This window comes from Onychostoma macrolepis, chromosome 15, assembly GCF_012432095.1.
Source record: "Onychostoma macrolepis isolate SWU-2019 chromosome 15, ASM1243209v1, whole genome shotgun sequence".
NCBI classification, from domain to species: domain Eukaryota; kingdom Metazoa; phylum Chordata; class Actinopteri; order Cypriniformes; family Cyprinidae; genus Onychostoma; species Onychostoma macrolepis.
Window position 1 is genome coordinate 21,177,942 of NC_081169.1, and position 13,684 is coordinate 21,191,625.

Below are 13,684 nucleotides of genomic sequence, written 5' to 3' on the forward strand. Positions count from 1 at the left end.
TCTATTATTATTATTTTTTTATCCTTTATATATCCTTAATATAAAGCACTTTGAATTACCATTGTGTACAAAATGCTCTATATAAATAGAATCGCCTTGCCAAAGTTTATATCCAATGTTACAATTTTGGCACCTAGACAACCTAACAACTAAAACTCTAAAATGGCTGTAAAAATGCATGCACAACTTTACAAATTAAATAATACACAAGGTTTAACAGAAGAATTATAAAGTGCTTTTTATAAAATTATAAGCTTCACAAATTACATTCACTGCTTTTAAATCCTCCAAAAACTGTTCTTATACTTTCATTGTAAGTGCCTCAACATAAGCTCAATTTTGCTCACAAAGTTGAAATGATTTCTTGTTATAAACAACATGATGCTGCATGCTATCAAATGAGCTTAACTTGAATTGAATATTCCTTTCAAATTCTCCCAGAGCTCACCTGATGTTTTAGATGAGCGGTCTGACACCAGCACACAACCAAAACACCATTTCTTCTGACAGTCCTCATCTTGATCTCAACACTGTCAAATCCCTGAGAATCTCCTTCCTTCCCATCCAGAATGGCCTGCAGAATCTGGTTTCTTCTGTAGCTTTCCTTGACAGCAAACTCAATGTAGGCCTCCCCGCTGAGAAACAATACATGCTGCTCTGCCAAATCTATTAAAAACAGAATTGCATTTACTTTAAGATTTTCAATGTTGAACTATCACCGAAAAAAAAGAAAAAACAACAACAACAGATATGAATGAATGAAATTACTCATGGCACAGTTTGGTGCTGTGAGATGATCTCTACACTGACCAATCAATCAAAGATTTTCAGAAAAGTTAAGGCCATCTAAGCAGCTAATATTCAGCTTTTTTTGGGGGGGCACTGGAATAATAATAATACCTTTAAAACATGCTGGGACTCTGCATATTCTTAAGAATCAGTTTAATATATCAGCAAATACTGGGGCAAAGATGTAAACACTCCACTTTAAAGTTGCAGATGATATAGAGTAAGGCCCTGCTGGCTCCGTAGCACATTTTAATTTCATATTCTTCTGTTTTAAATGGAGGAGTAATAGAACAAGGCCAGTAGGGCAGCATTGGCTGACGTACCCGTTGTCAAATTGACTAATGCATAAAGTTCAATTCGCAATATGATATCATCATATACAGTACAGTGGGGCAAAAAAAGTATTTAGTCAGCCACCAATTGTGCAAGTTCTCCCACTTAAAAAGATGAGAGAGGCCTGTAATTTTAATCATAGGTATACCTCAACTATGAGAGACAAAAATGAGGAAAAAAAGAAAAGAAATCCAGAAAATCACATTGTAGGATTTTTAAAGAATTTATTTGCAAATTATGGTGGAAAATAAGTATTTGGTCAATAACAAAATTTAATCTCAATACTTTGTAAAATGCTTTATATATACTTTATACTTTGTTGGCAATGACAGAGGTCAAACGTTTTCTGTAAGTCTTCACAAGGTTTTCACACACTGTTGCTGGTATTTTGGCCCATTCCTCCATGCAGATCTCCTCTAGAGCAGTAATGTTTTGGGGCTGTCGCTGGGCAACACGGACTTTCAACTCCCTCCAAAGATTTTCGATGGGGTTGAGATCTGGAGACTGGCTAGGCCACTCCAGGACCTTGAAATGCTTCTTACGAAGCCACTCCTTCGTTGCCCGGGCGGTGTGTTTGGGATCATTGTCATGCTGAAAGACCCAGCCACGTTTCATCTTCAATGCCCTTGCTGATGGAAGGAGGTTTTCACTCAAAATCTCACGATACATGGCCCCATTCATTCTTTCGTTTACACGGATCAGTCGTCCTGGTCCTTTTGCAGAAAAAACAGCCCCAAAGCATGTTTCCACCCCCATGCTTCACAGTAGGTATGGTGTTCTTTGGATGCAACTCAGCATTCTTTCTCCTCCAAACACGACAAGTTGAGTTTTTACCAAAAAGTTCTATTTTGGTTTCATCTGACCATATGATCATCCAAATGCTCTCTAGCAAACTTCAGACGGGCCTGGACATGTACTGGCTTAAGCAGGGGGACACAGTTCAGTTCAGTTCATCTTTATTAATTTCCCGAAGGCAATTTGGTTGCAGCACACAAGCATTCCACATAAACAACACACAATACAAAAGTCCATCCATTTCCTTCCTAAAAAGTCCTTATCTTAAATTTAAAAATTTTTTACGTCTGGCACTGCAGGATTTGAGTCCCTGGCGGCGCAGTGTGTTACTGATGGTAGCCTTTGTTACTTTGGTCCCAGCTCTCTGCAGGTCATTCACTAGGTCCCCCCGTGTGGTTCTGGGATTTTTGCTCACAAAGATCTTGCATGGGGTGAGATCTTGCGTGGAGCCCCAGATCGAGGGAGATTATCAGTGGTCTTGTATGTCTTCCATTTTCTAATAATTGCTCCCACAGTTGATTTCTTCACACCAAGCTGCTTACCTATTGCAGATTCAGTCTTCCCAGCCTGGTGCAGGTCTACAATTTTGTTTCTGGTGTCCTTTGACAGCTCTTTGGTCTTGGCCATGGTGGAGTTTGGAGTTGGACTGTTTGAGGTTGTGGACAGGTGTCTTTTATACTGATAACGAGTTCAAACAGATGCCATTAATACAGGTAACGAGTGGAGGACAGAGGAGCCTCTTAAAGAAGAAGTTACAGGTCTGTGAGAGCCAGAAATCTTGCTTGTTTGTAGGTGACCAAATACTTTTTTTACCGAGGAATTTACCAATTAATTCTTTAAAAATCCTACAATGTGATTTTCTGGATTTTTTTTTTTCTCATTTTGTCTCTCATAGTTGAGGTATACCTATGATGAAAATTACAGGCATCTCTCATCTTTTTAAGTGGGAGAACTTGCACAATTGGTGGCTGACTAAATACTTTTTTGCCCCACTGTATATGATTGAAGATTTTACCTTATAGCCTGTAATCTGCTCCAGACTTTTTCAAATATTATAAATGTAATTTAACCTTCAGTTTATTTTCCAACTTACATTTGTAATTTCCCTTTTGCTTTTTTAACACCTTTTTCAAAGTCACCTTTGATGATTTTGTACGCTCTTGTCCCCACTCATAAATGCCGTGTGCTTCCCTCTCTGCACAATATTTAATAGCTTCCTCATTAAACCATAGCTTATTATTGTTGTTTATAATAGCAAACTTCGAAGTTACCAACTCACAAAAGTTTATACATGAGGTAACCACCTCTGTATACTCATCCAAATCATTGCATGACTTCTTAAAAACAGACCAATCAGTGACCTTTCAGGAGTCCATTAACATCTCAACATTTCCTCAGCAGACCATTTCTTAACATTTCTCTAAATATGTGTAATACATTTAGATTTACCATGACAGACAAGAATGAACCTAGTCACCACTTTAATCTGCTGTTTGAATCTGGGCATGGTCTTCCTCATATCAACATAAAGTCCCCAAGAATCTATATTGTTGAGCCTGGATATGAATTTTAACTGGGCAGCCATCTGCTTGCTGTGGAATACACACAGCAACCAAAACAACAGAAGTAAAGTCTCTGGGCAGGTAAAAGGTCACTTCATGGTAAGTGTTTAGACGTTGGTAAAACATGCCGTTGAGATTACCTTTATATCTGTGCACAGGGCCGTCCTTTGGGCGGTGCAACTGGTGCGGTCGCACTGGGCCCCGCGGCGAACGGACTGAGGGGGATCCCTCCCCCGGTATGCGATCGCGAACAGACCGAGGGGGGCCCCGCACCCTAACCCGCGTCAGCTAAGGACGGCCTTGTCTGTGCACCACCACTGATTTACACAGAAACACACATCTCATCAGTGAGCTTGAAGTACGACCCATTAGAAATAGGAATAATACTGAATATTGACAAAATAACACTTGAATATACATTTGCAGTCTCAAAAATGGAATGTTGAATTAACGTAGGCCTACACTTATTACTGATCCAATAAAAATAATAATATGCTAGCAAACTAAGGTAAATATGCATTATGAATTTGTATCATGTGTATTACAAAATTTACTTGTTAAGTACTGGGGAAGCACATTTCACAAACATATTCTTCAAGTTTTGTGTAATATGCATAATAAAGAAAAAATAAATGGCCCCAGGTTTTTAAAGTGAATGACAAAATCACATGGTCATGAATACTTCCTTGAAGTGATGGCATTGGCTTAACTCTGTAAAGATACCAGGTGCCCCTGGTTGCTCCCTTTCATTTGGAACAACACTTGGGTTGTCCCTTGGCGTTCAAGAGAACAAAAATGACATTTGGAATTTGCCTTTATTTCCCTGGAAGTGTTTTTCAGGTACAGAGAACATAACCAAAATCACCACTGATGTTATATGGAAAGTCAGAGTCGTTGCACACAAATAAATATGCTTACATTGTCTATTTAGCAAAGTAACATAAATAAAATATTACTGTGTATTTGAAGAGCCCTAAGCACCAAACATACAGTATGACGTGTCTCGTGACGTGTCTCTTGTGACCAAGGGAAGTCAATGTCAATGAATTTCTGATAGAGGTGCACTGGACAGAAGAGTTTCACTTCCTCCAAATATAAGGCCTACTTAAGGTTAGTGTGCAATTGATATGAAACAATGCAGGGTAAAGAATTCATTTAAATCATAGATAATTTTGCTTTTAGGTAGGTAATTTTATGAAACGTAAACCCCATTCTGCTAGACTACCCATATCACGACCTTGAATTAACTTTGCATATGATCTGCATTACTTTAACGTAATATCTGAAAGTTGAGAAAAATTTATTTCATCGTTTTTGCTTTTTTTCTGTTTATAGTCAAAGATCAGGTGGTCTCTGCAGGATTTTGGAGCAATGGCAGTCACCTCTCAGATCACTGAATTCTTCCTGCTGGGATTTCCAGGACTCCATTCACAGTATTATGAGGCTGTGGGAACCTTTTTACTCTTTGTCTATGTAATACTGGCAGGCGGAAACATTTTAATCATTTCATTTATTGTTTATTAGAGAAACCTTCATAATCCCACCTACGTGATCTTCTGTAATCTTGCAGTGTGTGATCTTTTGTTTGGAACTGTCATTCTGCCCAGAACAAATGCAAAGTATCTTGCTAATGATGATTATGTACCATTTCATTTATGTTTAATGCAAATGTATTTTACTCATTATTTAGGGGGGCTTAGTTCTGTTATTTTAGTATTAATGACCCTGGATCGGTTTGTTGCAGTATGCTACCCTCTTCGATATCCTGCTATTATCACAAACCAGCATATTGCATATGCGTGCACAGTGTGTTGGTTATTTATTTCACGATTTTTACCATTACTTACTTACCAAACTGAAAAACGTCCCTTTTACTATGAATGTAATAAGTCAGTGTTTCTGTGATTTCAGTTCATTAGTTAAAATTGGCTGCGGAGATAAAACTGAGCTGAGAAGAAATGCTATAGTTGTTGGTATCTTTTTTCTTTTAGGCCCTCTAATATTCATCATATTTTCATACATTGCCATCATCAAATCTGTTTTCAAACGTTCACGTGTTAAGGCCCGATTTAAAACATTTTCTACATGTACCCCTCAGCTTTCAATCATATGCCTTTACTTTTTTCCTAGATATACTGTGCATATATGTGACATAATCACTGAAATACCTACAGGTGTTCGGATTATGCTTGTTATGTGGTGCAGTATTCTCCCGCCTGTTGATAACCCAATGATTTACTGTTTGAGAACTCAGGAAATCAAGACCGTCTTCATGAAGAGAATGAGAGGGAAAAAAGTCAACCTTCAACTGAAATCATCATCACGCTGAGACAAAGATACATGCTCAATGAACATGTATATCTAATATGTTATATAATGCTTATTGCGATCAAATATAGCAGAGTAAGAATATATTACATACTTGGTTGCATTTTTAACCATTTATTGAACATTTTTATTGCCAAATAAGAAACCAAAAACATATTTAGCAATGACATCTCAAAAATCATTTTTTACTTTTTTTCTTTGATCATATAGCTGCTTATTGTGTCCTAAATTGTAGCAACAAAAATTCCTCTGAATTATGACAAGGTGCCTTTAAATTGTAAATAGCAAATTAAAATGGTATATTTGTTTTTTTATCTTGCTTGTGAGTATAATTATTAATCGATTTTTAATATGTTTATGGGGCAAATTAATAACTAGCTTTTGCTTTTTTTTCCCCGTTTAGATTTTGCTGAGGAAGTCACTAAATAGCCAATAATATTTTCAACACAGATCAGAAGATCTCTGTTTAAATGTATAATAGTATATTTCCAAAACTCTCAAATTATTGTCAAGAAACAGCAGGTTGCTATTGTTTTATTTGTTAGTTTTTTGTTTGTTTGTTTGTTTGTTTGTTTGTTTGTTTGTAGCCAAGAATGTTATGAGATTGTACAGAAATTGATTTTCAAAAATAAATTATCATTAAAAAATGTTTGGCTAGAGTTAAAAGTGTGGCATCTAGACCTTCATTTTCAAAATACGATATGAATTAACATGTGCATAAAATGTACTGCAAACAAATACCCAGTTACAACATACAGTTATTTCATTCAGTATAAAAACACAATTCAGCTCATCTTTGACATTTTAATTATTAAAAAAATTCATAGTTCAGCTCCATAAAACCTGTAGAATCAGTCATGAACTGAGTGTAATAGGACATAAGCAGAAAAAAATGTTAAAGATCTGACAACAGATGGCGCCAATGTAACAAGATTATTATGCTCCTCAAATACTGTTTTACATACAGATATAAAAATATTGATGATTAAGTCACTAAGTCAAACTCAACCAAAGTTCAACTGTATTGGCTCAATACTGTATTAACCTCAAAAAGATTGCTTTTATGGAGGGTGATAAAAGACGTGTTAATGATCTGAGAAAGGAACTGCGAGATAAAACCAAACTTCGATTTAAAGATAAGATGGAGGAGAGGTTTATTAAAGGAAATATGAAGGCAGCATGGCAGAACCTTAATATGATGATGGAAAGAGCCTAGGCTTCAACTCGAGATCAGCGTCCAGATCCCACTTCCTTTGCTGAGCAGCTGAATGTATTTTATGCTAGGTTATATGATTAATTCTGGAGTGAATTGGGATCAGACTGATTTAAGTAATGCCTCCACACCAATCAGTGTGGAGGAACAAAGGGTTGTCTCCATCCTCTCCAAATTACAGCCAAGGAAAGCTCCTGGTCCGAATGGGCTTCAGAGCCACCTATTGAAAGAGTGTTCGGCCCAAGTAGGCGGGATGGTGGCTCAGCTTTTCCTGCTGTCTTTGAACACTGGGTATGTCCCGAGAGCATGGAAGGAGATAACCATTATTCCTGTCCCAAAAAAAACCCTATGTTAAGGAGATGAAGAATTTTAGACCTGTGGCTCTTACCTCAATTCTCTGTGAATGTATGGAGAAGGTGGTAGCAGGGGAGCTTACAACCAAGGTAGCCGAGTATTTGGATCCGTTTCAGTTTGCTTACAAGCCAAAACGGGGAGTTGAGGATGCCAGCTTAACTCTCTTGGATATAGCGACTACACACTTAGACCTTTCAAATTCACTTGTCAGGATTTTATTTATGGATTTCACATCTGCTTTTAACACAGTGAACATTGGTTTATTACTGGAATGTCTCCAGAGACTACGAGTTAATACAACCCTTGTGCTATGGATTAAGGACTTTTTAAAAGATAGACCTCAGCATGTTAGCTGTGTGGTTTTAAATCTAACAGTACTATTGTGAATGCGGGGGTTCCACAGGGTTGTGTGTTATTGCCTATCTTATTTTCTATCTATGCAAACGAAATCAAGTGTGACATCAGTGGTATGTCACTTTTGAAATATGCTGATGACATGGCCTTATAGTGGCTTGTATGAGAGATGAGCAATCCCTGGTTACATATAGGCAATTTGTTGATTCTATGACTCTCTGGTTCCAAGAAAGTTAAATATAAGTAAGACTAAAGAGCTGTGTTGTGGGAGGCTTCGTCCATTTAACTCCAAGCATCCTCTGTCTGAACCACTTAAGCTGGGGGGGCAGGTAGTGGAGCAGGTTGAGGCCTTTACGTATTTGGGCACTGAGATTGACAGGCATTTATCTTTTATACAGCAGGTAAATAGTGTCTATAAGAAAGCTCAACAATGATTATCACTTTTGAGAAGGCTAAAGGGCTTTAATGTAATGCAGGATATCTTAAAAGCAGTGTATCGGTCACTTGTGGAATCAGTTATATCCTTTAATATTGTTTCTTCGTTTAACTTTCTTTCAGCTGTAAACAAGGACAAATTATCAAGAGTAATTAGGCAGGCATCTAAAATTATTGGGTACCCACAGACTCAACTTTTATATCGCTATAATTGTGCTGTAAAGAGGAAAGCAGCTTTTATTGTTACTGACCCCTCTCATCCTTTGCATTCCTTCTTTCAGCTACTCCCATCGGGTTGTCGGTTTAGAACTCTTTTTGCTAGAAGGAAGGCTTATAGTAATTATTTTATTCCTACTGCAATTTCTATTCTGAATAAGGCCAAACAGTTTTGCCAGGATCTTGTGTCTTAGGCTTGTTATTATTTATTTTAGAGGTGTTTTCTGTGGATCAATTGAGGTTGGTTGTTGTGTGTGTTTTTTTTTTTTTTGTATTGTGTACAGTGAACCTTTTTACCTAAGACAATTTCTATCACTGGTTGATAGATAATAACGTTTTTTGAATCTTGAATCTTGAATAATTGTTATTACACAATATAATGTTGTGTATTCACATTTAAAAAAAAAAAAAAAAAATTCTTAATATTTCAATTGAATAGTCAACGTTATCAAAAGGTAAGAAAGTAAAGGCCTTCTTGTTTCCTAAAGCACAGTCTGACATTCGGAAGGCCCTGGTGATGGAGAGACATTAAATGACCACTAGATGGCGCCCAAATTCCAGAAGAGTTGTTTGGTTTGGTGAAGGTTTTTTTTTTTTTTCTTCATTTGATCAAACCTCAAGATGCCACTATTGGTTTGGGTCAGTGTTGTGATTAACAAGATGAAAAAGTTATTAAACTTTCAAAAAAATAAATTCTTCTTTCGTTTTTATTTTTATTTTTTTTATTTCTGAATTTAATAATTAAAGGGCCAAACCAGTATTCACCCTATTGTTATCAACATCTTTAATTTAGGTATCAGATAAATGAAACTGCACATGAGTCCTTGCCTTCAGGTGGATGTTGGAAGGAAGGAAGGAAGGAAGCATTTATATAGCGCTTTTATTGTGTATTGCTATACACCCAAAGCGCTTTACAATCATGTGAGAGTCTCTCCTCAACCACCACCAGTGTGCAGCATCCACTTGGATGATGCGACGGCAGCCACAGGACAACGGCGCCAGTGCACTCACCACACACCAGCTACAGGTGGAGAGGAGAGAGAGTCGTAGAGCCAATCAAGTGGATGGGGATTATTAGGAGGCCTTGATTGACAGGGGCCAGTGGAGGGAATCTGGCCAGGACACCGGGGTTACACCCCTACTCTTTACGATGAGTGTCATGGGATTTTTAATGACCACAGAGAGTCAGGACCTCGGTTTAACGTCTCATCATGTTCATCTTTGTCATGTGAGCTGATGAGAGACAGTTCTCTCTCACAGTCAAACTCTGAGCCGGTGAAGGAGCAGTGACTTTCACTCTCTGATGATGTCTCTACTGGCCCGTCTCTGCACGGCTTTATGGGACACTCTCTGATATTCTGATTAGAGTACCCCTTGTGGTCCTGTGGGGTCTTCAGTTTCTCAACCTCATCTGCTGAGAGATGTTGTGGAGGGCCTGTGAGATCAGGAGCCAGCTTTCTCTTGAAGAACAGTTGGGATTGACATGATGTTCTCTGATGAATTTTAGGAGATGAATTATGATTAGTTTGAGGTTGCATGATGGATTGATTGGATTGCCATTGGATTGCCATTCACCTGTTCTCCACGTTCATCCTCCTTCTTCAGCTGTAGGGTCTTCACATCTGAGTACGTGCTGTCAATCTCATAGTACTCCAGTTCACTCCCTCCAAAACCTGAGACATGACAAGAAGGCCCACTCTCAGTATAGCTTTCCACTCCTTGCATAGGATCCCTTGGTTTTATCAGATCTGGTTGCTTGTTGGCTTCATTTGACACTTTTTGAGGACACTCATCAAGAGGACCTAAACTAAACTATAAACTAAAAGAGACTCCTCTTTTCACCCTCACAGAGTTTGTCTTGTCTTCTGAGGATAATACAGAGAACTAGGATCAGAAGAATGAGAACAATGGGAAGAATGACTGCTACAATCCATACAGGGACTTTGCTCTCTTGGGTTTGAGAACAGGCCTCGCTGTGGACGACGTCAGATGAGCAAGATCCACATGAAGACACATTGTACAGACAGATACACCAGTAGTCATCTTTGGAAGAAGAACCACAGTCACTATCATTCCAGCAGGGCTCAGACAGACAGGAATCCTTCAGACATGGAGTCAGAACACAGTGGTTTGGAGAAATGCAGAAGGTTTGGAAGACAGGCGGGCTGGAGTTGGAATCGACTATCTCATTGACTATCTAACCCGTTTTGGATAATCTTTGGGACATCTTTAGATTCTTTTAGATTCAGCAGAGCCCAGAAAAATGGTTTCAACTAAGAATGTGGGGTGAGTTATGGTGCCATTGGTGGTGTTCACTACAGGCCGTTCATCTAGAAACAGAGTCATGTATGAGCCTCTTCTGCGCAGATGAAGAACATGCCACTGTCCATCAGACACATTTCCCTCTATTGAGAGCTCTAGCCACTGACCAGATGTGACATTGGTGAACACATACAGAGGTTTTCCATCTGACATCTGAAAAGAGAAAACACGTTATGAACTGAACGGGCAGATTTATCAGATAACACTGACAACATAGTTCAGATATTGTAGATTTGAGTTTATCGAAGGTGTTTAGTAGTTTAGTAGTACTGTTGTGTAATATTAATGTTTTGAATGTTTCATATTTCAAAAGTACAGCCACAGGACAAAAACAATGTGTTTTAACATGATTTTTGTGTATAAAAAATTGCTTATTAACCTGTTTTCCTGTTCTGTTTTAAAATACATTTTTATTTGTAATTTTTATATTGTTTTTTTTTTCTTCTTCTTCTTTTATATATCCTAAATAAAAAAATAAAAAACACTTTGAATGTACGAAATGCTCTATATAAATAGAATCGCCTTGCCAAAATTTATATCCAATTTTACAATTTTGGCGCCTGGACAACATAACAACTACTGTAAAACTCTAAAATTGCTGTAAAAATACATGGACAACTTTACAAATTAAATAATACACAAGGTTTAACAGAAGAATTAAAAAGTGCTTTTTATAAAATTATAAGCTTCACATTACATTCACTGCTTTTAAATCCTCCAAAAACTTGTTATACTTTCATTGTAAGTGCCTCAACATAAGCTCAATTTTGCTCACAAATTTGAAATGATTTTTTGTTGTGAACAACATGATGCTGCAAAATGATCTTAACTTCTATTGAAAATTCCTTTCAAATTCTCCCAGAGCTCACCTGATGTTTTAGATGAGCGGTTTGACACAAGCACACAACCAAAACACCATTTCTTCTGACAGTCCTCATCTTGATCTCAACACTGTCAAATCCATGAGAATCTCCTTCCTTCCCATCCAGAATGGCCTGCAGAATCTGGTTTCTTCTGTAGCTTTCCTTGACAGCAAACTCGATGTTGGCCTCCCCGCTGAGAAACAATACATGCCTGCTCTCTAATAGTGCCTAAGAGATGTTGTATTGCAAAGGGTTCCCAAGCTTTTGCATGCCTGTATATATATTTCTATTATGCTAGCACGGTAAATATGCATTATAAATTTGTATCATGTGCATCTCAAAATTTACTTAAAATACAGCCTAAATAAAGCCTGTTATGTGGGGAAGCACATTTCACAAACATATTCTTCAAGTTATTTTTTTAAATATGCCAACTGCATAATAAAGAAAAAATAAATGGCCCCAGATTTTTAAAACGAATGACAAAATCACGTGATTATGAAAACTTCCTTGAAGTGATGACATTGGCTTAACTCTGTGAAGATACAGGCGCCCCTGGTTGCTCCCTTTCATTTGGAACAACCCTTGGTTTGTCCCTTGGCAAGTTGTATCCTTGTTTAAACTTTTACTGCAGAGGTAGCTACAACATTTCTCTCCACTTTAGGCTATGTCTCAACATAAAGTGAATTCGGGTAATCTGGGACATTTTTTGCAATTTTGACTTCTGCGATTTATTTAGATATCTATCTGTAACGGGGCGTGTTTCAGGAACTACAAATCCCATCAGCTTCAGTTCTATAAAAGGAAGTGATGAGATCTGTTCTTCCATTTCCGCCCTTTGGTCTCCGCTGACGATTTATGAATGGAAGTCGCGCCAGATCCAAGCTGGTTTACGTGTTGCATGGTGGCAATAGACCAAATGTAAGGATCGTTTGTGCAGTTACATGTCAAAGAGTGGAACATTGTTGAGTGTTGAACACGGTGCATCGTTAGGAGGTAGTAGTTTTATTAGCCGATGATTGCGTGGCCATGTGTTTTTAACACGTGTTTTATTAATCATGTTATTTTGTTTGTTTTTTAGTATTGTGGCTGGATGGTTACCCGAGTGTCATAACCCAAAATAACGGATGGTAGAGGTATATTATCTTTATTTTTATTTATAGGGTTTAAAAAGGGAGTTTTAAATGTTTTTAATTATTTTAATGTTTTTCTTGATTGTTTAGTTTCTTTTAAAATGGTTTGGGTATGTGACTTTTCCTTTTATATTGTAAAATATTTCTTTTTAGTAATTGATTGTGTTTTCCCTTACAGGGATGCACGATTACCGTTTATTTTCGGTTGAATTATTGTTGAGATTGTGTTTTTTTTCCTTTTTGGTTGGATGTTGGACCAGAGTTGGTTGAGGGAGAACTGAGGTCACACCAAAGACAAAAAAAGTGACTAAATAGATCATAGTCATCTTATAGGGTTGACTTGTTCTATTTGCATTACCCACTGTTAATATTATTGTATGTTTTGTTTTTTTGTTGTAGATTTCTTTTTGACCTGACGGTGGCTGCGGGGTTGCCTTCACTGGTGGATTGCAGTGGTGTGGTGGTTTGGTCACCTTATTTCCCTTTCCTTTTAGGTCTGCAGTGTGATTTGCCGTGAGCTTGGTTGCAGTGGGAGCACATTGGTTTGTATGCCCTTCTTGTCTTCACAACCTAGGTAACCTGTGGCCATCTGCGGGTTTTATTTGTTTTTTTCTATTTTATTTTCTTTTTATTTACTTTTCTGTGTGGGTAATTGTATTAATGGTCTGCAGCATCCTTTTAACATGTTAATGTTTATATTATTTTCTTTTGAATAAATATGTTTAAGGCTTCACTACCGCCTTCTGCCTGATTATTTCCCTCTTTGGGGTCATGATGTTACATATCTAACACATTAGATCAACACATTAGACTTTTATGAAATCCCTAAGATGTTTTCTAACCACACCAGAAGAAATAATGTAGATATTATGCCCAGAGGAGACATGCCACACCTATTAGGTGAATTTGATAATCTGGGACAGGTCACTTTGTAATCTGGGACATATGTATTATGCCTAAAAAAGCCTATATTCACCATACTTTATG

General features: G+C 37.5%; 1 long non-coding RNA gene and 1 pseudogene across 1 annotated transcript; both read left to right on the forward strand.

The window, feature by feature from the left end:
• The first annotated feature begins 4,850 nt into the window (after positions 1-4,850).
• LOC131554215 (olfactory receptor 1500-like) lies at positions 4,851-5,808 on the forward strand (annotated as a pseudogene).
• A 6,346-nt stretch (positions 5,809-12,154) lies between these two features.
• Positions 12,155-13,430, forward strand: LOC131520557 (uncharacterized). The gene is made up of 2 exons (XR_009266088.1): positions 12,155-12,560; positions 12,646-13,430. It is a non-coding gene; the product is annotated as an uncharacterized LOC131520557 (long non-coding RNA).
• The last annotated feature ends 254 nt before the right edge of the window (positions 13,431-13,684 follow it).